The following is a 22,190-nucleotide window of genomic DNA, read 5'->3' on the forward strand; positions in this document are numbered from 1 at the left end:
GGTTGCAGTCCTTGCTTCAGATTCCTTGTAAGCAAGGACTGGCCTGTCTCCCAAGATCTGTGAGAGTGATGGGTCGTCCTTCAGGATAGGTTGTAGATCCTTGATGATGCGTTGGAGAGGTTTTAGTTGGGGGCTGAAGGTGATGGCTAGTGGTGTTCTGTTGTTTTCTTTGTTGGGCCTGTCCTGTAGTAGGTGACTTCTGGGTACTCTTCTGGCTCTGTCAATCTGTTTCTTCACTTCAGCAGGTGGGTACTGTAGTTGTAGGAATGCATGATAGAGATCTTGTAGGTGTTTGTCTCTGTCTGAGGGGTTGGAGCAAATATAGAGACTGGGAATGGATGAGTCATTACACAAAGTAAAACTATTTCCCCATGTTATTTCTCCCCCCCACCCCCCACTGTTCCTCAGATATTCTTGTTAACTGCTGAAAATAGCCTACCTTGCTTGTCACCATGAAAGGTTTTCCTCCTTTCCCCCCCTGCTGCTGGTGATGGCTTATCTTAAATGATCACTCTCCTTACAGTGTGTATGATAAACCCATTGTTTCATGTTCTCTGTGTGTGTATATCAATCTCCCCTCTGTATTTTCCACCAAATGCATCCAATGAAGTGAGCTGTAGCTCACGAAAGCTTATGCTCAAATAAATTTGTTAGTCTCTAAGGTGCCACAAGTACTCCTTTTCTTTTTGCGAATACAGACTAACACGGCTGCTACTCTGGACTCTGACCCTGGATTTGTTCCAAGCTAGACTCTATAACCATTAGGTCTGAATGCCCATGCCCTGGTCCAGAGATTTCCCTACATGCTCCCTATGGGCGTGTTTACCTCCCTGAATTTCCCCAACACCCCCCAGCCCAGTTTTGTGAACTAGTTACATGCAGAGTTGCCAATTTAGTGATTGTTTGGAAATTTGAATTGAAATCGAAATATTAATACACACTTTAAAAGCATATAATGTGTATCATAAAATACGTGTATCTGAAAAAGTATAATAGATTTGAAAAGTATGAACAGCTTCCTTATACAGCTGTTATTTTTTATGACAATGTCAGTGCATTCATTTCGGTGGTGTTGACCAATCTATAATTTCAAATTATGATTTGTAAGCAAAGTCTAAATGAGGTCTCCTGATAGCTAGTGATGAGCTGGGGGGTTGGGGGAAAGGCTTCAGGACCAGATTGAATTTACATTCTCACCTAATATACCTAGGTATCCAGCAAACACAGCTGTGTTGCCCAAGTGGAAGATTTTGGTTGGGGTTGGGTTACGAATCACTGGAATCCTTGCTGATCTTAAACACAAAAAAGAAGCTTACAAGAAGTGGAAGACTGGACAAATGACCAGGGAGGAGCAGGGCCGGTGCAACCACTAGGCAAACTAGATGGTCGCCTAGGGCGCCAAGTGGTTGGGGGCGGCCAAAAGCGCACTCTGGGGAGGCGGTGGAGCGGAGGTGAGCTGGGCGCGGGGAGGGCTGCCTGCAGCAAGTAATGGGGGGGGCAGCGCGCAGGGGAACCGCTCCCCACCCCAGCTCACCTCTGCTCCGTCTCCTCCCTTGAGCACGCTGCTCCGCTCTGCTTCTTTCCCTCCCAGGCTTGCACGCCAAACAGATGATAGACGTCGCAAGCCTGGGAAGCAGAAGAAGCGGTGGTGGCGGCAGCGGTGGCATGCTTGGGGAGGAGGCGGAGCAGAGGTGAGCTGGGGCGGGGAGCTGCTGTACGGCGGGGAGTTGCCCCACGCAGCTCCCCAGGCCGAGGGGAGCTGCTGCAGGGGGGCACTGAGGGAGGGAGGGAGGGAGGGCGGGAGAGGGGTCACTGAGGAGAGCTGCCACGGGGGGGCACCAAGGAGAGAGAGGGAGGGGGGCGAGGGGAGCTGCTGCAGGGCACCTCAGGGCGGGGGGGAGGGTGCTGCCGCGTGGGGGCCTTGGAGGGGGTGAGCTGCCAAAGGGCTCCCGGGGGGCAGGCGCAAGGTGAAAATTTCGCCTAGGGCGTGAAACAACCTTGCACCGGCCCTGGGGAGGAAATATAAAAATATTGCTCAGGCATACAGGAATGAAATCAGGAAGGCCAAATCACACTTGGAGTTGCAGCAAGCAAGAGATGTTAAGAGTAACAAGAAGGGTTTCTTCAGGTATGTTAGCAACAAGAAGAAAGTCAAGGAAAGTGTGCGCCCCTTACTGAATGAAGGAGACAACCTAGTGACAGAGGATGTGGAAAAAGCTAATGTATTCAATGCTTTTTTTGCCTCTGTCTTCACAGACAAGGTCAGCTCCCAGACTACTGCACTGGGCAGCACAGCATGGGAAGAAGGTGACCAGCCCTCTGTGGAGAAAGAAGTGGTTCGGAACTATTTAGAAAAGCTGAACGAGCACAAGTCCATGGGGCCGGATGCGCTGCATCCGAGAGTACTAAAGGAGTTGGCGGATGTGATTGCAGAGCCATTGGCCATTATCTTTGAAAACTCATGGCAATCGGGGGAGGTCCTGGATGACTGGAAAAAGGCTAATGTAGTGCCCATCTTTAAAAAAGGGAAGGAGGAGGATCCGGGGAACTACAGGCCAGTCAGCCTCACCTCAGTCCCTGGAAAAATCATGGAGGAGGTCCTCAAAGAATCAATTCTGAAGCACTTAGAGGAGAGAAAAGTGATCAGGAACAGTCAGCATGGATTCACCAAGGGCAAGTCATGCCTGACTAATTTAATTGCCTTCTATGACGAGATAACTGGCTCTGTGGATGAGGGAAAAGCAATGGACATGTTATTCCTTGACTTCAGCAAAGCTTTTGACACGGTCTCCCACAGTATTCTTACCAGCAAGTTAAAGAAGTATGGGCTGGATAAATGGACTATAAGGTGGATAGAAAGCTGGCTAGATCATCGGGCTCAACGGGTAGCGATCAATGACTCCATGTCTAGTTGGCAGCCTATATCAAGCAAAGTGCCTCAAGGGTCGGTCATCGGGCTGGTTTTGTTCAATATCTTCATGAATGATCTGCAGGATGGCGTGGATTCCACCCTCAGCAAGTTTGCAGATGACACTAAACTGGGAGGAGTGATAGATACGCTGGAAGGTATGGATAGGATACAGAGGGCCCTAGACAAATTAGAGGACTGGGCCAAAAGAAATCTGATGAGGTTCAACAAGGACAAGTGCAGAATCCTGCACTTAGGACGGAAGAATCCCATGCACTGCTACAGACTAGGGACCGAATGGTTAGGCAGCAGCTCTGCAGAAAAGGACCTAGGGGTTATGGTGGACGAGAAGCTGGATATGAGTCAACAGTGTGCCGTTGTTGCCAAGAAGGCTAACAGCATTTTGGGCTGTTTAAGTCGGAGCATTGCCATCAGAGCGAGGGACATGATCATTCCCCTTTATTCGCCATTATTGAGGCCTCATCTGGAGTACTGTGTCCAGTTTTGGGCCCCACACTACAAGGAGGATGTGGAAAAATTGGAAAGCGTCCAGTGGAGGGCAACAAAAATTATTAGGGGACTGGAACACATGACTTATGAGGAGAGGCTGAGGAAACTGGGATTGTTTAGTCTGCGGAAGAGAAGATTGAGAGGGAATTTGATAGCTGCTTTCAACTACCTGAAAGGGGGTTCCAAAGAGTATGGATCTAGACTGTTCTCAGTGGCAGCAGATGACAGAACAAGGAGTAATGGTCTCAAGTTGCAGTGGGGAAGGTTTAGGTTGGATATTAGGAAAAACTTTTTCACTAGGAGGGTGGTGAAGCACTGGAATGTGTTACCTAGGGAGGTGGTGGAATCTCCGTCCTTAGAGGTTTTTAAGATCAGGTTTGACAAAGTCCTGGCTGGGATGATTTAGTTGGGGATTGACCCTGCTTTGAGCAGGGGATTGGACTAGATGACCTCCTGAGGTCCCTTCCAACCCTGAGATTCTATGATTCTATGAGTCTATGAATGCGGGGGGAGGGTGGGAGGAATAATGAAATGTTGTTATTCTTATTGTATGAGTAAAGGGCAGTAGAACTGTACTTAGCCTTTGCTGATTGAGGGCATCAAGAGAGAAGGTGGGGACAGGTGTTTTGTTTGATGGTCTGCCTGAGTCACAACTACTTTTTGACCTGCCCCTCTCCACTGTTTAAAGACAGAGCTGATTAGGCTCCATAGATTGTCTTTTGTTGTGTTAAGTGACCACTACAGCTGAAATCACTGATAATCAGGTCTAAGTGCTTAGACCTGCTGTGGGACAGTGTTTCTGTGGAAGTGACTGCCCAGTCTGCACTAACAGTGAGGTTTCCCCACTGAGAGCACAGCTGAAATCACTGAGAGCTGGGTGGAACCTCAAGAGACCAACCTGCAGAGGTCACAGTGGCAAGTGACAGGAGAAGGTGACAGCGCAGGGCCATTGGCAACAAAGCAATGGAGTGAACGGTGACACAACGAACAACAGTGGCCAGAATGAACAGTGAGCAGCTGGAGAAACGAGCAAGGTATCTTCTTGCCCCCACCTGGGAGGTGAACTCGTGTGAAAGCACCTCTGAACTCTGAGTCTCCACTGACCAAGGACAACACCGGTGAACGATAATGAGGCTGTTAAGAACGCCAGAGACACAACACAGTTCACACGAACAAACATGGCCGTGGCATCATACTTTCTATTTAATCAAGAGATATCACATACTACAAACTAGAGGCCAATGTTAAGTGAATTGTCACTTGTTCATCCTGAAGTTGAACACTGTTTCCGAACAAGACCAGCAAATGATCTCACTATCTTTCTGCAAGAAACTCAACTGACTGGCTAGAAGCCTGTGATGCAACAGTGAAAGACTCAACAGTTGAAAAAGTGAAGAACTCTCTCACCACATTCAAAAAATTTGCATACATGGCTGATGAATGCACCAATGCAAATGGTCATCAAGTATTAAGTCCTTGTGTATGTTATCTTGACGTCAGTGGTATGCCAGTAGATGCATTTCTAGATGTTCAAGTTATAGAAGACAGATTGGCTGCATCTGTGACAACCCACATCTTTAAAGAGTTAAATGCTTGTCATTGGGACCCCAAACAGATAGCTGCTTGTGCATTTGATAGAGCTGCAAACTTCTCTGGAAGACATGGTGGAGCATAAGCTTTGTGAAAAATGTAACCCTAATCTCTCCTATACGCACTGCAGAGGCCATCTACTCCAACTAGCGCTAGTATGAGCTGCAGACTCTTCAAAAGCTATAAATTTAATGTCTTCATTATATTCTTTTTTCAGCAAGAGTCCAAAAAGACTGAATATCTTGAAAAATATAAAAGATTACACTGGGACTAAAGTTCAAATTAGTCCAACCTGGGAAAACCCTCTGGCTTTCTCATGAGCGATCCTTGGCTGTTGTTTTAAAATTACTCCAGCCATTATTACTGGATTTGGAAAATATCTACCAAGATGGGATGGATCTAAGTAGTGAGGCTGGTGGATTACTTTTGCTTCTATGTTCAGAGAAGACTATTGCCATTCTCTCTCTTGTAAGTCTACTATTGAAACCACTTGGGTCATTAAACAATGCCATCCAGGCAGGGCCGGATTAAGACCTTTAGAGGCCCTAAGCACTGAAAAGATTATGGTCCCCCCCCCATGTAATTCAAAATAAAAACAGTACTATACTGTAAAATAAAATTTTATTTTTTGAAATGACACAATGTACATGTATGCTGAAATTAAAATAGCTTCTTTCTAGATTTTCTGATTGCAAAATTCTGGATACGTTCATCGAAGCTGACTCGATGAAGCATGTCCGCTTCCATACACAATAGGGAAAGTGATTCAAGTCTGTCCTGACACATTGTTGTTCTCTGAGGGTTTTTTATTCTTTTCAGCTGAGAAAAAGAGCATTCTGCGGAGCAGTTAGTAATCATCAATGTTAGAAAAATACGTAGTGCGAAGTCTACATTTAGAAATACACATTGTATTCCATCTTTCAATATTGTGTCATTAAGATCAATGTGACTAAATTTCTTTTTTCCTGTTTCATTAAACTTTGTGCGCATATAACAGTGGAACTGCCGTACTTCTCCACAGAGATTTATGTTCAAGTCAACAGGGTATGAGTCAACTAGCTTTTGGGAACCTTGTGACTATTGTTCGTCAGATAAGTCCATGTCGTTTAGAAAAGAAAATCTACTTGAGACTTCTTTGTACACTTCACCTCTCCTCTTCATATGAGCTTCAAGTGTATCAATTATAGCGTAGTAAGTAGATATGTGAAATTTGTCGCTAGGATTCAGTGCTGTTTCTGTTACACTGCTATCATTTGCTTGTTTTTTCCTGATTCGCTTGCGGGACTGGGCTTCTTTGTAGTTAGTATCAGGCAAGATATCTTTTGATATGTCTTCAAATCTTTGGAAATCATTCCTCAAAGTGTGTAAGTGGTCTGCTAATGATTGACAGGGGTCTGCACATGTTTTCAAATCCAGTTCTTTTTCTTGGAGAGCTTGACTTGTGTGGTAAAAGTGTTGTAAAATTTCATTCCACATGGTCAACATGAATACAACCTCTAGTTCTTGCATCTTGTTTGCAATGCCCTAACTGGGATGATTTAACTGGGACTTGGTCCTGCTTTGAGCAGGGGGTTGGACTAGATGACCTTCTGGGGTCCCTTCCAACCCTGATATTCTATGATTCTATGATTCTATGTTTTCTGCCTCTCGTATAGTTTCTCCCTTTTGTGATTGGTCTTCAGCTATACTTTCTAATGCATTCACAATCTTTGAGTAGGACTCCAGAATTGCATTTGTTGCCACTGCATGTGCCTCCCAGTGAGTATTAGAAAGAGATTTCAACACACGATCATTGCCCAAATATGTTTTAAGAACTGCCCATTGGTGTGTTGAGGCAGAGAAAAATATATAAAGTAACTGGACTGTTGAGAAAAAACTTACTGCCACCAGACAACGATCAACAGCACTGCGGCCAACAAGACTGAGACAGTGTGCAGCACATGGTATGAATATGGCATATTTGTTCTGTTCTAAAAGCTTCTTCTGCATTCCTTGATAATGCCCTGACATGTTGGTAACGTTGTCATAAGATTGACCTCTGCACTTTGAGAAATCTATTTTGCAAACTTGGCACAGATAATGCAGTACCTGATTTGCCATTTCTTCACCAGTGTGGTTTTTCAAATTGAGGAATGTTATAAATCATTCAACTGGTTTTCCATCTGTGGGAGACACATATCTTAGTACAATTCTCAACTGATCAATATGTGAAAGATCAGGTGTAGCGTCGACAGATAAACTGAAGTACCCAGCAGTACTTATTTCATCCACAATAGCTGAACGAACTTTGTCACTCATTAGTCCAATGAGTTAATCACATATTGTCTTGGATAAGTATGATGGGTTACCTTTGCCAGCATTCCCATATTTTGAGATATGGCCTGCTAAAAAAAAATCTCATTTTTTTTGGTGCCCCCTGCTTTGCTGGTGCCCTAAGCACACGCTTAGTCTGCCTATTGGGTAATCCAGCCCTGCATCCAGGCATCTGCTACAACAGTAGTAGACCTTTGTCCAGCAATAGAAGCTACATTTGGATCAATCAGAGAGCTATCCATTGAAAAAGTACTGGAAGAAGCAAAGACTTCAGTCCAGAAGTTGACTAATGAAGGCATTTATATTGAATCCTTAAGTGAAGAGGACAATAAGTGTTTGTTACGACAACTGAAGAAGTACACAGACTTGATTTTAAAAAATCTACAACTGCGACTTCTAGATTCAACTCAATCTCTATGTAGCTTTTACAAATCCCTGTCTTATAAAACACCGACAGTTGAGTGGAGTGAGGCACTACCAGCAATTGGGCTGCCATGTGCTTAGGACAGAATAGAGAATTTGAACACAGAGTGGAATATCATATGACGAATGAATGAAGATTGGACTTCAACTTCTTTTTTTATCATCACTAGTGGTTCGACCCAATCTTTATGCTATGTTTCCTGGGTTGAAAGAAGTAGGAATCCATCTCTTGCTACTCCCAGTCACAACAGCTACAGTTGAGCGTTCTTTTTCATAATTCAATAGAATTTTGTGTTTTGAAAGAAGTCACCTTCTGCCTGATCATGTGAATGAATTAATGAGCATATCAATTGAAGGAATGGAAGTACCGGACACACGAGAAGCCACCAAGGATGAACGCATTGCATTCAAGAAGTTCATTAACAGAGTTGTGCAAAATTATAACCAGAAACCAAGAAGGATGTAGATGTAGTGCTTCATAGAAGGCTTGAGTAGCCAACTTTAATTTGTGTGATGATTTTAAAATCTAATAAAATGGTCATGAACCATTTTTCAGCTTTTAATTTGGTGCCATACAGCCCACCTTCACCCTCATGGTCTCACCCCTCATCGGCCCTGACCCCTTCACCCCCCGTAATTTTGAACACCCCCCCGAATTTCAATTCCTGGGAAAAACACTGCCCTGGTCCTACAGCTTGCTCAGACCACTGTCAACTTCTTTGAGTGGGCTCAGCCAAGGACGGACCCAGAGGAGTTCCCCATACCAGAAGGGGCATCTGCACTGCATGAGCAGGTGATCTGCCTCCAGGCAGACAATCAAGCATTGCGGGAGCAGAACACACAGCTGGCCACTGAGAATCAGGCACTGCAGGAACAAATCCATCAACTCCACACAGAAAATTCTGTGCTCTGGGCCCATCCAGCTGTGCTATCACCTCAGCTGGGACCTACTATCCCTCTGCCTGAGTGCTTCAATGGGAGCCCCTCCAAATTCCAAGGCTTCATGAATCAGTGTCACCTCTTCTTCTGCCTTCAACTGCAGATACAGGCTTCCAACCATACGAAGCTAGGCCTGGCAGTCAGCCTGCTGACAGGGGAGGCATTGATTGGACTGGGCCTCTCCTGTGCTGGAAGCCAACAATCCAGTTCTGTCCAAATGGGCTGCCTTTCAGCGAGTGATATTAACCATCTTTGACAACCCCAACGACATCCGCTCCACTGAGGCTGCCCTGCGGCAACTCCAACAAGGGTCGGGCATTGCCACTTCCTATAGCTCACTTTCACGGTCTCATATCAGACACAGAATTGAACGAGGTGGCCCAGTTAGGCAAACTGCGATGGGGCTTGCGCAGGGCTGGATTACCCAATAGGCAGACTAAGCAAATACTTAGGGCACCAGCAAAGCAGGGGGCATCCAAAAAAATAAGATTTTTTTTAAAAAAAATTTGATATTTGATATTTCAAAAAAAGCATTGAAGTAGTCATTATGGGAAAAATCAGAACTTTGTTAGACTTCCTTACACTCCACTACACACTCTTCCTCCATTTTTCTGTTCTCTTTATATTACTTATCCCCACCTAAATCAGGGCGGGTGTCCTATTAACAGATCAAAATAATGCGAGGAAATCAGATCCTGTCATGTATTGCAATAAATTTGTTTTATTATTGATATATTCTTCTGAGTTGTATGTACTTGATTCATTTTTTTTCTTTCTTATATATATATTATATATATTGTGACAAAGTTCCTCCTCTACCTTGGTGGGTTTTGCGCTTATTGGTGGATTTGCTCGTCTTGGAGCTTCACGGCAGCCCTCAGTTTGGCCGTTTTCGTGAATCCACAGTCCAGGTCAACTCCTCCTGTGTCTGACCAGGAGTTGGGAGGTTTGGGGGGAACCCGGGCCCACCCTCTACTCTGGGTTCCAGCCCAGTCTAGAGTGCCTCCTGGAACAGCTGTGCAACAGCAACAACTCCCTGGGCTACTTCTCCATGGCCTCCTCCCAACACTTTCTTTATCCTCACCATAGGACCTTCCTCCTGGTGTCTGATAATGCTTGTACTCCTCAGTCCTCCAACAGTATGCATTGTCACTCTCAGCTCCTAGCACCTCTTGCTCCCAGCTCCTTACACGCGCACCACAAACTGAAGTGAGCTCCTTTTTAAACCCAGGTGCCCTGATTAGCCTGCTTTAATTGATTCTAGCAGCTTCTTGATTGGCTGCAGGTGTTCTAATCAGCCTGTCTGTCTTAATTGTCTCCAAAAGGTTCCTGATTGTTCTGGAACCTTCCCTGTTACCTTACCCAGGGAAAAGGGACCTACTTAACCTGGGGCTAGTATATCTGCCTTCTATTACTCTCCTGCAGCCATCCGGCCCAACCCTGTCACAATATATATACATAAAAATAGTGTACATTGTGTAATTTTTTTTAAGCTCAGATAAGTGAGATAAGGGGCAGGATGAAACGTAACCAACTGAGTGGAGCACAGAAACATAAACTGGTGGAAGAAAAGAAACAAAAAACTAGTGAAATTTTCCAAAATCTTCCAAAGCTAACATCATTTTTCAAAGCAAATTCATCAGAAGCAACATCTTCTCTCAGTAGCACAGACATCGTTCCAAAACCTATAACTGTTTCAGAGACTGATCTTTCTTCTATTGGTGAAACAAACACCATTCCAGAACCTGTGGATGTGTCAGAGACTGTAGTTGATCATCCTACTCCTGGTGGTAAAACAGACATTGTTCTAGAAGATGTGCATGTGTCAGAAACTGAACCTGCTCATGCTGTAAATAATAGGAGAAAAGATCCTGGTATGTGAGTTGATTCAGTACCAATGATGTAGTTTACTGGATAGATCGTGGACCAAATGACTGTCAACACTACACTGGATCATTTGAGAAATCACTTCGGACTTTTACCAATGGCAAACAAACAAGTTATTGTCTACAAAAAATATTTTTCAGCATGAAAGCGAATGGTGAGAAATATACTTGAGAATGGCTACTGTATTCACCATCAACAGAGTCTGTGTACTGTTTTGTTTGCAAACTTTTTGCATATAAACCTTTAACATCCCGGTTTGCTTCAAATGGATATAGTGACTGGCGGAATACTGTTTTAATTGAACAACATGAAAATAGCACTACTCACAGAGATTCAATCTTGACATATTTAAATCGAAGACAGGGCTTTGGATTGACACAAAAAGTGGAAGAATAAATTAAAAGGGAGCGTGAATACTGGCAACATGTCTTGCAGCATGTTATACCTGTAATTCAAACATTAGCTGAACGTGGTCTGGGATCAAATGACACATTTGGATCATTGCAGAATGGAAATTTCTTGGAATTGTTGGAGCTTGTGGCTCAGTTTGACCCATTTTTAGCAGGCCATATATCAAAATATGGGAATGCTGGCAAAAGTAACCCATCATACTTATCCAAGACAATATGTGATGAACTCATTGGTCTAATGAGTACAAAGTTCATTCAGCTATTGTGGATGAAATAAGTACTACTGGGTACTTCAGTTTATCTGTCGACTCTACACCTGATCTTTCACATATTGATCAATTGAGTATTGTACTAAGATATGTGTCTCCCACAGATGGAAAACCCGTTGAACAATTTATAACATTCCTCAATTTGAAAAGCCACACTGATGAGGAAATGATTGACTGTTGTCTGGTGGCAGTAAGTTTTTTCTCAACAGTCCAGTTACTTTATACATTTTTCTCTGCCTCAACACACCGACGGGCAGTTCTTAAAACATATTTGGGCAATGATCGTGTGTTGAAATCTCTTTCTAATACTCACTGGGAGGCACATCCAGTGGCAACAAATGCAATTCTGGAGTCCTACTCAAAGATTGTGGATGCATTAGAAAGTATAGCTGAAGACCAAACACAAAAGGGAGAAATTATACGAGAGGCAGAAAACATTGCAAACAAGATGCAAGAACTAGAGGTTGTATTCATGTTGACCATGTGGAATGAAATTTTACAACACTTTTACCACACAAGTCAAGCTCTCCAAGAAAAAGAACTGGATTTGAAAACATGTGCAGACCTCTGTCAATCATTAGCAGACCACTTACACACTTTGAGGAATGATTTCCAAAGATTTGAAGACATATCAAAAGATATCTTGCCTGATACTAACTACAAAGAAGCCCAGTCCCGCAAGCGAATCAGGAAAAAACAAGCAAATGATAGCAGTGTAACAGAAACAGCATTGAATCCTAGCGACAAATTTCACATATCTACTTACTACGCTATAATTGATACACTTGAAGCTCATATGAAGAGGAGAGGTGAAGTGTACAAAGAAGTCTCAAGTAGATTTTCTTTTCTAAACGACATGGACTTATCTGACGAACAATAGTCACAAGGTTCCCAAAAGCTAGTTGACTCATACCCTGTTGACTTGAACATAAATCTCTGTGGAGAAGTACGGCAGTTCCACTGTTATATGCGCGCAAAGTTTAATGAAACAGGAAAAATGAAATTCAGTCACATTGATCTTCATGACACAATATTGAAAGATGGAATACAATGTGTATTTCCAAATGTAGAGCTCGCACTATGTATTTTTCTAACATTGATGATTACTAACCGCTCTGCAGAACTCTTTTTTTCTCAGCTGAAAATAATAATAAACCCTCAGAGAACAACAATGTGTCAGGACAGACTTGAATCACTTTCCCTATTGTGTATGGAAGCGGACATGCTTCGTCGAGTCAGCTTCGATGAACGTATCCAGAATTTTGCAATGAGAAAATCTAGAAAGAAGCTATTTTAATTTCAACATGCATGTAAGTTTTGTGTCATTTCAAAAAAAAAAAATTTTATTTTGTGGTATAGTATTGTTTTTATTTTGAATTACATGGGGGAGGCACCATAATCTTTTCAGTGCTTAGGGCCTCTAAAGGTCTTAATTTGGCCCTGGGCTTGTGGGACAATTTTAAGGATGAACTGGCCCAAGTCAAGACCCCAGTAGGTCTGGACGCTGTCATAGATCTTGTATCTGTACTGAAAACTGCCTGTGAGAGTGACTGGAAGAAAGTAGAGGAGCATCACAACTGCACCCCCTGCCCCAGTATCGGATTGTGCCCCACTAATTGAACCAATGCAGATAGACCTGACCCACCAACAACTCCCCTCTGAAGAGAATGCGCCAGCGACACCTTAACCTGTGTTATCTGTATGGTGAGGAGGGCCATGCTACCTCCAATTGCCCCACGAGGAACCCAGTCTGAAGGAATCCAGAAAACAAGCCAGCCCAGGTTCAGTGAAAGGGGCTAGCCTCAGTGTCCTGAAAAAATGTCCCCCTGAAACCGACCTGAGCTTCTGACAGGAACATACACCAGCTCCTGTCAAGTGGCACCACATCTACAAGTACAAATCCTGGGTCATCCCCAACCACCTCCTCCACCATAAGCCCTTATCAACTTGGGCACAGCAGACAACTGTATCAATTCAGAGGCAGCCCAGCCATTACAGATTCCCCTGTGGCCCAAGCCAGATCTATCTGGATCTGATAGAGATGATCAACAGTTCCCTCTTATCATCTGGCTCAGTAGCCACAGAAACCATTCCTCTCAAATTCACTATCCAAGAGCCATTCGAGAGCCATCCATTCCCCACATTTCCCTCTGATCCTGGAGTTGAACTTCTATCAGAATTCTGCCAGCAGCACTGCTTGACCCCAGGAAGTGTGCAGTAGTTCCCCAGAGATCACTTGCCAGGGTAGCTGGCCCTGCAAAGCTGCCTGCTGACTCTGGTCTTTGACTTCCATCCAAATACAGCGACTACGAAGATGTTTTCTAAAAAACAGAAAGTAGACACCTTGCTGCCACACAAGGCTGTGATTGGTCAATCAAGCTACACCTAGGGGCAGACATTCTCGCCAGGTGTATATACGCCATGTCGGAGCCCGAACTAGCTGCACTGCGCACATACCTTCAGCAGGACCTAACCAAGGGCTTTATACATAAATCCATTTTGCCTGTAGGAGCATCAGTCCTCTTTGTTTAAAAAAAGGTGGAAGCTTCTGATTACATGTGGACTATCAGGACCCAAGTCATGTCACCATTAGAAACCGATATCCATTACCACTAAACCCTGAGCTAATGGACCATGTGAGCACTGCCATGCTATACACAAAGCTAGCCCTCCGAGGTCATACAACCTGGTACATATTAGAACTAGGGACGAATGGCAGCCTGCCTTTTGAACAAGTTATGGTCGCTTTGACTATCCCGTGATGCCCTTCAGTTTAAGAACTGCACCCGCAACGTTCCAGAAGTCTATTAATGATGTACTCAGGGACATCCTGGATGACATGCTTATTTCTTTTGGCCAACACCAAACACCACAGGATGCATGTCCATTCCCTCCCGAAGAGGCTGCACCAACATGGCCTCTATGTGAAGGTAGAAAATTGTGCCTTTGATAAGTCCTCCCTAGAACTCCTAGGGTTCATACTATCTCCCGCTGGTATCTGAGGTTTTCCCAGCCTCAGAAACCTGGCCAACTACCACCTCACGGTGCAATGTGCAGGAGGACGGGGCCCAAGGCAGTACTCAGATCATGGTCACCACCCAGCAGCTCACCTGAACAACTGACGGAGAGGGCCAACAAAGCTCTAGCTCACAAAGGGCCCTGCCTATGAAGCTCCTGTCTGGGAAGCGCTACTTAAGCCAGAAAGAGGCACAGGAAGTTGTCTGAACAACCCCTGGTAGGCTGCTACATTGGCCCCTGCCTACTTGCCTGGCTCTGGACCCCTGGCTCCCAGCCTGTCCCTGGCTTCTGTCCTCCTTATCCCAGACCCTAGTTTGTTCCCAGTTCCTGCCTCACTCCAGGTCCCTGCTCCTATGTCCTGCCCCCGATGTTGACTCTATCTCTGACCCTGGCTTGGTGCCTGATTGTCTCGGCTCTGAACTTTGGCTTGGCAATCTGCCTCTGATCCAGCTCCATTTCCAGGTGCCTGACCCTAACCATTAGACATGACCACCCATGCTCCGGTCCCTACAGGTTCTCTCCTTTCCTCCAGGCCTGGTGTTGTAGGGAAGGTGGGGGGAGGGGAGGGCGGGGGCACAGAGCAGAGTGACCCATTGCTTCCAAGGGGCAGGAGGGAGCATAGGGCAGACTGATGCATTGCTCATGGGGGGGTGGAGGGCACGAGGGAGCACAAAGCAGACTGACCCAAGGCAGACATGATACATTGCTCATGGGGATGGGGGAAGAGGGAGCTGGCTCTTTCTGCTCTCTCCTTTCCCCTCCCATCCTGTGAGAATGATATCTGCTTCTCCCTCCCCCTCCCTAACCCAAAATTCCTCTGGGCTCCCACCCCAGGCAGGGCAGGGCAGGGCTGAAAATGCTCAAGAGAGCAGGTGCTCCTGGTGTCACTGCCAAATGGGCAGAATTCCCCCATGTTGGATGCAACACTTTCTGAGTTAGGGAGCTGTCATTGATAATGGTTAGAAATTCCAAGGGGGTTTTACTCCTCCAGTACATGTCGCTCAGTTCAAAGTCTCCCACGATCACACAGTTTTTCTCCCTACACACTGTAGATAGGTGCACAAGGAGATGGTCATACTGTTCCCTAGCACAGTGGTTTTCAAACTTTTTTCATTTGCTGACTCCTAAAATATTTTGATGGAGGTGCAGACCCCTTTGGAAATCTTAGGCATAGTCTGAGGACTCCCAAGGGCCAATAGAACCACAGGTTGAAAACCACTGTTCTATGGTAATGACAACCTTTTGCGGACCTCTTAGACATAGTCTGGGATGACCCCAGGGGTCAGCAGATAACAGGTTGAAAACCATTGCCTTAGCATTATTTGGTAGTCTGTAACAGATACCAATTAATGCGCCGTCTTGAGCTTTATCTGTGAGGACACAGATCCATAAGTATTCAAGATAACTTGGAAGAAAACTATCAGAGACTCAGAAACAGGTAATGCCATTTTTGACAGATTGCCACTGCCCCTCCCTTTTACCCACTCGATCCTTCCTAAATAGGTTATAACCATTGATTTTAACGTTCCAGTCATGCAAATGATCTCACCAGATTTCACTAATACCAACTAGAGCGAATTTATGCTCATTACTTAGCAATTCCAATTCCTCTCATTTGTTACCCAGGCTCCGAGCATTGGTGTACAGGCAATTCAATAATTTCTTCTCCATATCCTTTGATTTCTCAGTCAAGTTTGTTCTCAACATCTCAATTTTGTGCTGAGTGCTCATATTTTCCCCCTTTTTACCCTCTCCTTTTACTATTAGTTTAATTGTAAGATAAAGGGCCACAGATTCTGTGTGAGACATCCAGACTGTGTGGAAAAGAGGGACTGATAGATTGTCATGGGAGAAGAGGGCAAAAGGAAATGGAGGTTGAAGCTGTATATAATTTCCTAAAGTGAGATCAAGATATACATCCCTTGTGGAGTTTGGGGCTAACACAGACACACACAGCAAATGGTGCCAAAATCATGCATATTATGAGCCACTGAAATATACACATGCAGTGTGAAACCCCCTCTGGTAAGAAGCAAAGGGACCTTGTACAGTAGTTACTGCTGAACAGTCATTAAGGGGATTGTCTGTGAATGTCTCAGAGCTTTCTGTGGCTCCTTTCTGATGCAGAACAGCTGCATGAAAGTTAATGCCCAGGCTCCTCTGCTGTCCTGGGAGAACAGCTTTGGACTAGGGTTTTCCCAAGTGAGGGGCACTAGCCACACAGAATGAACAGTGTTTTTAAGCAGACAGGATCAAGAGATGGTGACAGCCTGAGGTCTCTGCAAAAGGGACCTGACAACATTTGTGACCACTTCTGGTCCAGGTAAACAGAGCATGTATCTATCCGGTAAGCAAATATGAAAACATCATGACTGTGCAACCCATTTCTTCTCCAACAGAAACTCACCTCCTGCCAGGGCCCCAAATCTGCCACCACTTGGTAACTGGACAGCAATGCATCTCATTGAGTATGTCTACACTATGAAATTAGGTCGATTTTATAGAAGTCGATTTTTAGAAATTGATTTTATACAGTCGATTGTGTATGTCCCCACTAAGTGCATTAAGTTGGTGGAGTGTGTCCTCAATATCGTGGCTAGCATTGACTTATGGAGTGGTGCACTGTGAGTAGCTATCCCACAGTTCTTTCAGTCTCCGCTGCCCATTGGAATTCTGGGTTAAGCTCCCAATGCCTGAAGGGGCAAAAACATTGCCGAGGATAGTTTTGGGTACATGTCGTCGATTGCCGCTCCCTCCCTCTCTCCCTCTGTGAAAGCAATGGCAGACAATCATTTCACGCCTTTTTTTCCTGGGTTACCCATGCAGATGCCATACCACGGCAAGCATGGAGCCTGCTCAGCTCACCGCTGCTGTTGTGAGCATTGTAAACATCTCACGCATTATCCTGGAGTATGTGCAGAACTGGGCTAAGAGACGACAGCACGAGGACGATTGTGATGAGGACACGGACACAGATGTTCCTGAAAGCATGAGCTGTGGCAATTGGGACATCATGGCGGCAGTGGTGCTGGTTGATAGGCCGATTCTGGGCCCAGCAAACAAGCACAGACTGGTGGGACCGCATAGTGTTGCAAGTATGGGATGATTCACAGTGGCTGCAAAACTTTTGCATGCGTAAAGCCACTTTCCTTGAACTTTGTGAGTTGCTTTCCCCTGCCCTGAAGCGCAGGAATACCAAGATGAGAGCTGCTTTGACAGTTGAGAAGCGAGTGGTGATAGCCCTGTGGAAGCTTGCAATGCCTGACTGCTACTGGTCACTCGGGAATCAATTTGGAGTGGAAAGTCTACTGTGGGGACTGTTGTGATCCAAGTAGCCAATGCAATCACTGACATTCTGCTATCAAGGGTAGTGACTCTGGTAAATGTGCAGGTCATACTGGATGGCTTTGCTGCAATGGGGTTCCCTAACTGTGGTGGGGCGATAGACGGAATGTATATCCCTATCTTGGCACTGGACCACCTTGCCAACCAGTATATAAACTGCAAGAAGTACTTCTCAATGGTGCGCAAGCACTGGTGGATCACAAGGGACGTTTCACCGACATCAACGTGGGATGGCCGGGAAAGGTGCATGACGCTTGCATCTTTAGGAATTCAGGGCAGTTCGAGCAGTTGCAAGAAGGAACTTACTTCCCAGACCAGAAAATTACCTTTGGGGATGTTGAAATGCCAATAGTTACCCTTGGGGACCCAGCCTACCCCTTGCTCCCATGGCTCATGAAGTCATACACAGGCAGCCTGGAAAGGAGTAAGGAGAAGTTCAACTATAGGCTGAGCAAGTGCAGAATGGTGATAGAATGTGCCTTTGGACATTTAAAAGCTCATTGGTGCTGTTTGCTGACTAGGTTAGACCTCAACGCAACCAACATTCCCATTTTTTTCAGATTAGCAACCGTGTTAGTCTGCATTTGCTCCAACCCCTCAGACAGAGACAAACACCTACAAGATCTCTATCATGCATTCCTACAACTACAATACCCACCTGCTGAAGTGAAGAAACAGATTGACAGATCCAGAAGAGTACCCAGAAGTCAACTACTACAGGACAGGCCCAACAAAGAAAACAACAGAACACCACTAGCCATCACCTTCAGCCCCCAACTAAAACCTCTCCAACGCATCATCAAGGATCTACAACCTATCCTGAAGGACGAGCCATCACTCTCACAGATCTTGGGAGACAGACCAGTCCTTGCTTACAGACAGCCCCCCAATCTGAAGCAAATACTCACCAGCAACCACACACCACACAACAGAACCACTAACCCAGGAACCTATCCTTGCAACAAAGCCCGTTGCCAACTCTGTCCACATATCTGTTCAGGGGATACCATCATAGGGCCTAATCACATCAGCCACACTATCAGAGGCTCGTTCACCTGCGCATCTACCAATGTGATATATGCCATCATGTGCCAGCAATGCCCCTCTGCCATGTACATTGGCCAAACTGGACAGTCTCTACGTAAAAGAATGAATGGACACAAATCAGACGTCAAGAATTATAACATTCAAAAACCAGTTGGAGAACACTTCAATCTCTCTGGTCACTCGATCACAGACCTAAGAGTGGCTATACTTCAACAAAAAAGCTTCAAAAACAGACTCCAACGAGAGACTGCTGAATTGGAATTAATTTGCAAACTGGATACAATTAACTTAGGCTTGAATAGAGACTGGGAATAGATGAGTCATTACACAAAGTAAAACTATTTCCCCATGGTATTTCTCCCTCCCACCCCACCCCCACTGTTCCTCTGATATTCTTGTTAACTGCTGGAATTAACCTACCTTGCTTGTCACCATGAAAGGTTTTCCTCCTTTCCCCTCCCTGCTGCTGGTGATGGCTTATCTTAAGTGATCACTCTCCTTACAGTGTGTATGATAAACCCATTGTTTCATGTTCTCTGTGTGTGTATATATAAATCTCTCCTCTGTTTTTTCCACCAAATGCATCCGATGAAGTGAGCTGTAGCTCACGAAATCTTATGCTCTAATAAATTTGTTAGTCTCTAAGGTGCCACAAGTACTCCTTTTCTTTTTGCGAACATTCCCATTGTTATTGCTGCTTGCTGTGTACTCCATTATAAATGTGAGAGTAAGGGGAAAGACGTTTATGGCGGAGTGGGAGGTTGAGGCAAATTGCCTGGTGGATGATTTTGAGCAGCCAGACACCAGGGCGATTAGAAGAGCACTGATAGGCGCACTGTACATCAGAGACTTTGAAAACCAGTTTCATGACTGTCCAGGCTACGGTGTGAATAGCTGTGTGTGTTTCTCCTTGCTGCAAACCCGCCCCCTTTGTTGATTTTAATTCCCTGAAAGCCAATCACCCTCCCCCCTTCGATCACAGCTGGCAAAGGAAATAAAGTAACTATTGTTTTGAAACCATGCATTCTTTTTTTATTAATTAAAAAAAAAGTGAGATAACTGACAAGGTAGCCTAGGTGGGGTGAGGTGCAGGAGGAGGGAAGGACAAGGACACGTTGCTTATTGTAGCCACACTATAAATCAAAACTGTTTGAATGACAGCCTTCTGTTGCTTGGGCCATCCTCTGGAGTGGAGTGGTTGGGTGCCCGGAGCCTCCCCACATTCTTCGGCATCTGAGTGAGGAGGATATGGAACCTGGGGAGGAGGGCAAGCGGTTACACAATGGATGAAGTGGGGTCTGTGCTCTTGTTGGCTTTCCTGCAGCTCCAACAGACGCTTCATCATGTCAGTTTGCTCCCCCATTAGCCTCAGCATCGCCTCCTGTCTCTGCTCTTTGCGCTCACTTAATGCTTTCCTGGCCTCTGCCCCTAAATGCCTCCATGCATTAAACTGTGCCCTATCAGTGCGGGAGGACTGCATGAGCTCAGAAAACATGTCATCGTGAGTGCATTTTTTTTACCTTCTAATCTGTGATAACCTCAGGGACGGAGACGATAGGGGGAGCAGAGACACATTTGCACCTAGGGGGAGACAAAAAGGGAGAGTAAAATTTAAGATGATACATTTCTGAAAACAAAAGGGGGACTCTTTCGCAGTGAATCAAGCAATTCACAGCAGAGAGCACATGTGCTTTAGGTACAAGGTCACATTTTGCCTTTTATACTGAGCGCCTGCCGGTAGAATGACAAATCACACAAGACTGGGCAACAGAATTCGGTTTCCAGGCAGCCATGGTAAGCCTTTTGGTATGCGGGATTGGCATCTTATGCCTTCATAACATGTGGGAATGGTTTCAAACTGCAGTGCCATCCTTTCCCATAGCAAGCAATGCCTGTTGGGTTTCACAAAGGAAGGGCTGCGGCTTTCGGGTGGATGTGCAGCACACACCTCTCCCCACCCCATTGCATGGCTATTCTTTGGGATGATCCTTTTACCCCTCCCCCCACCGCGTGGCTATGCTCTGGGATGATTCCTTTTAGCCAAGCACAAACGACCCAGCATGAACGTGGTCCTTTTACTGTTCCCTTACACAAATTCCCCTATTTCAACCAGGTGACCATGAATGATATCACTCTCCTGAGGCTAACACAGAAAGATAGAGACTGAATGTTGCTTGAATACGACCAAAACCCATGACCATTCGCTGCCATGCTTTGTGCTGCAATGATTCCAGACTACTTGCTACTGGCTTGGTGTGGTAAAGTGTCCTACCGTGGAGGACAAAATAAGGAAGCCCTCCCCAGAAACCTTCTGCAAAGGCTTTCAGAGTACCGCCAGGAGAGCTTCATGGAGATGTCCCTGGAGGATTCCTGCTCCATCACCAGACATGTTAACAGACTTTTCCAGTAGCTGTACTGGCCGCGAATGCATCCCAATTCTTCAGGGCAAATCAAACATTAAACACTATTGCTTTTAAACCCTGTACTGTAGTTACAAATGTGCACTCTCCAGAGCTGCCTTCTCCAGCTTTAGGGTTGGGGATCCCGCCTTGGGAGGGTATTGGCTCCAGGCTGATGAAAAGGTCCTGGCTGCTGGGGAGAACGGATTCACCACTTGCCTGCTGTGCATCCTCCTCCTCCTCCTCTTCCTCTTCATCCACAAAATCCTCCTCCCTGTTGTGTGAGACTCCTCCTTTGCAGGTGTCCATGGACAGTGGAGGGGTAGTGGTAGGGTCCCCCTCTAGAATGCCATGAAGCTGATCATAGAAGTGGCATGTATGGGGCTCTGACCCAGAGTCACCATTTGTCTCCTTTGTCTTTTGGTAGGCTTGCCTTAGCTCCTTAACTTTCATGCGGCACTGCTGTGTGTCCCTGTTATAGCCGCTCTCCACCATGACCTGTGCAATTTTGGCATATATATTATCATTTCTTCTTTTTGATCAGAGTGCGGCCTGCACAGATTCTTCTCCCCATGCAGCAATCAGACCCAGTGTCTCCTGTTCACTCCATGCTGGAGTTCGTTTGCGATTCTGGGAGGACTGCATAGTCACCTGTACTGCTGAGCTCGCCACGCTGACCAAACAGGAAAAGAAATTCAAAATTTCCTGGGGCTTTTACTGTGTACCTGGCTAGTGCATCGGAGTTGAAAGTGCTGTCCAGAACAGTCACATAGGACCACTCTGGGATAGCTCCCAATGGCCAATACCATTGAATTGCATCTGCCCTACCCCAAATTCGACCCAGCAAGGTCAATTTTAGTGCTCCTCCCTTCGCCAGGGAGGAGTACAGAAGTCGATTTTAAGAGCCCTTTAGGTCGACAGAATGGGGTTGGTTGTGCAGACACATTCATTTTAAAATCGACCTACTGCGGCTAAATTCGACCTAATGCTGTAGTGTAGACCAGGGCATTGTCTATAGATGCACTAGAACCGCTCGGAAGAACCATCCACTCTAAGACCCTAGATCAGGTAGAAAAACCTTTCTGCATCTTTGAACAAGTGGCAGGTACAGCTGCATATTAAAATCAACAGT

The 22,190-nt window shown here is 45.4% G+C and overlaps 1 long non-coding RNA gene across 1 annotated transcript; it reads right to left on the bottom strand.

Annotated features, from left to right (window-relative positions):
* Positions 1 to 794: 794 nt before the first annotated feature.
* LOC122455434 lies at positions 795 to 21,801 on the bottom strand. The gene is made up of 3 exons (XR_006273640.1): positions 21,646 to 21,801; positions 9,276 to 9,284; positions 795 to 806 (listed from the first exon to the last, which is right to left on the bottom strand). It is a non-coding gene; the product is annotated as an uncharacterized LOC122455434 (long non-coding RNA).
* Positions 21,802 to 22,190: the final 389 nt, after the last annotated feature.

Source organism: Dermochelys coriacea, chromosome 8 (genome assembly GCF_009764565.3).
Source record: "Dermochelys coriacea isolate rDerCor1 chromosome 8, rDerCor1.pri.v4, whole genome shotgun sequence".
Classification (NCBI taxonomy): Eukaryota; Metazoa; Chordata; order Testudines; family Dermochelyidae; genus Dermochelys; species Dermochelys coriacea.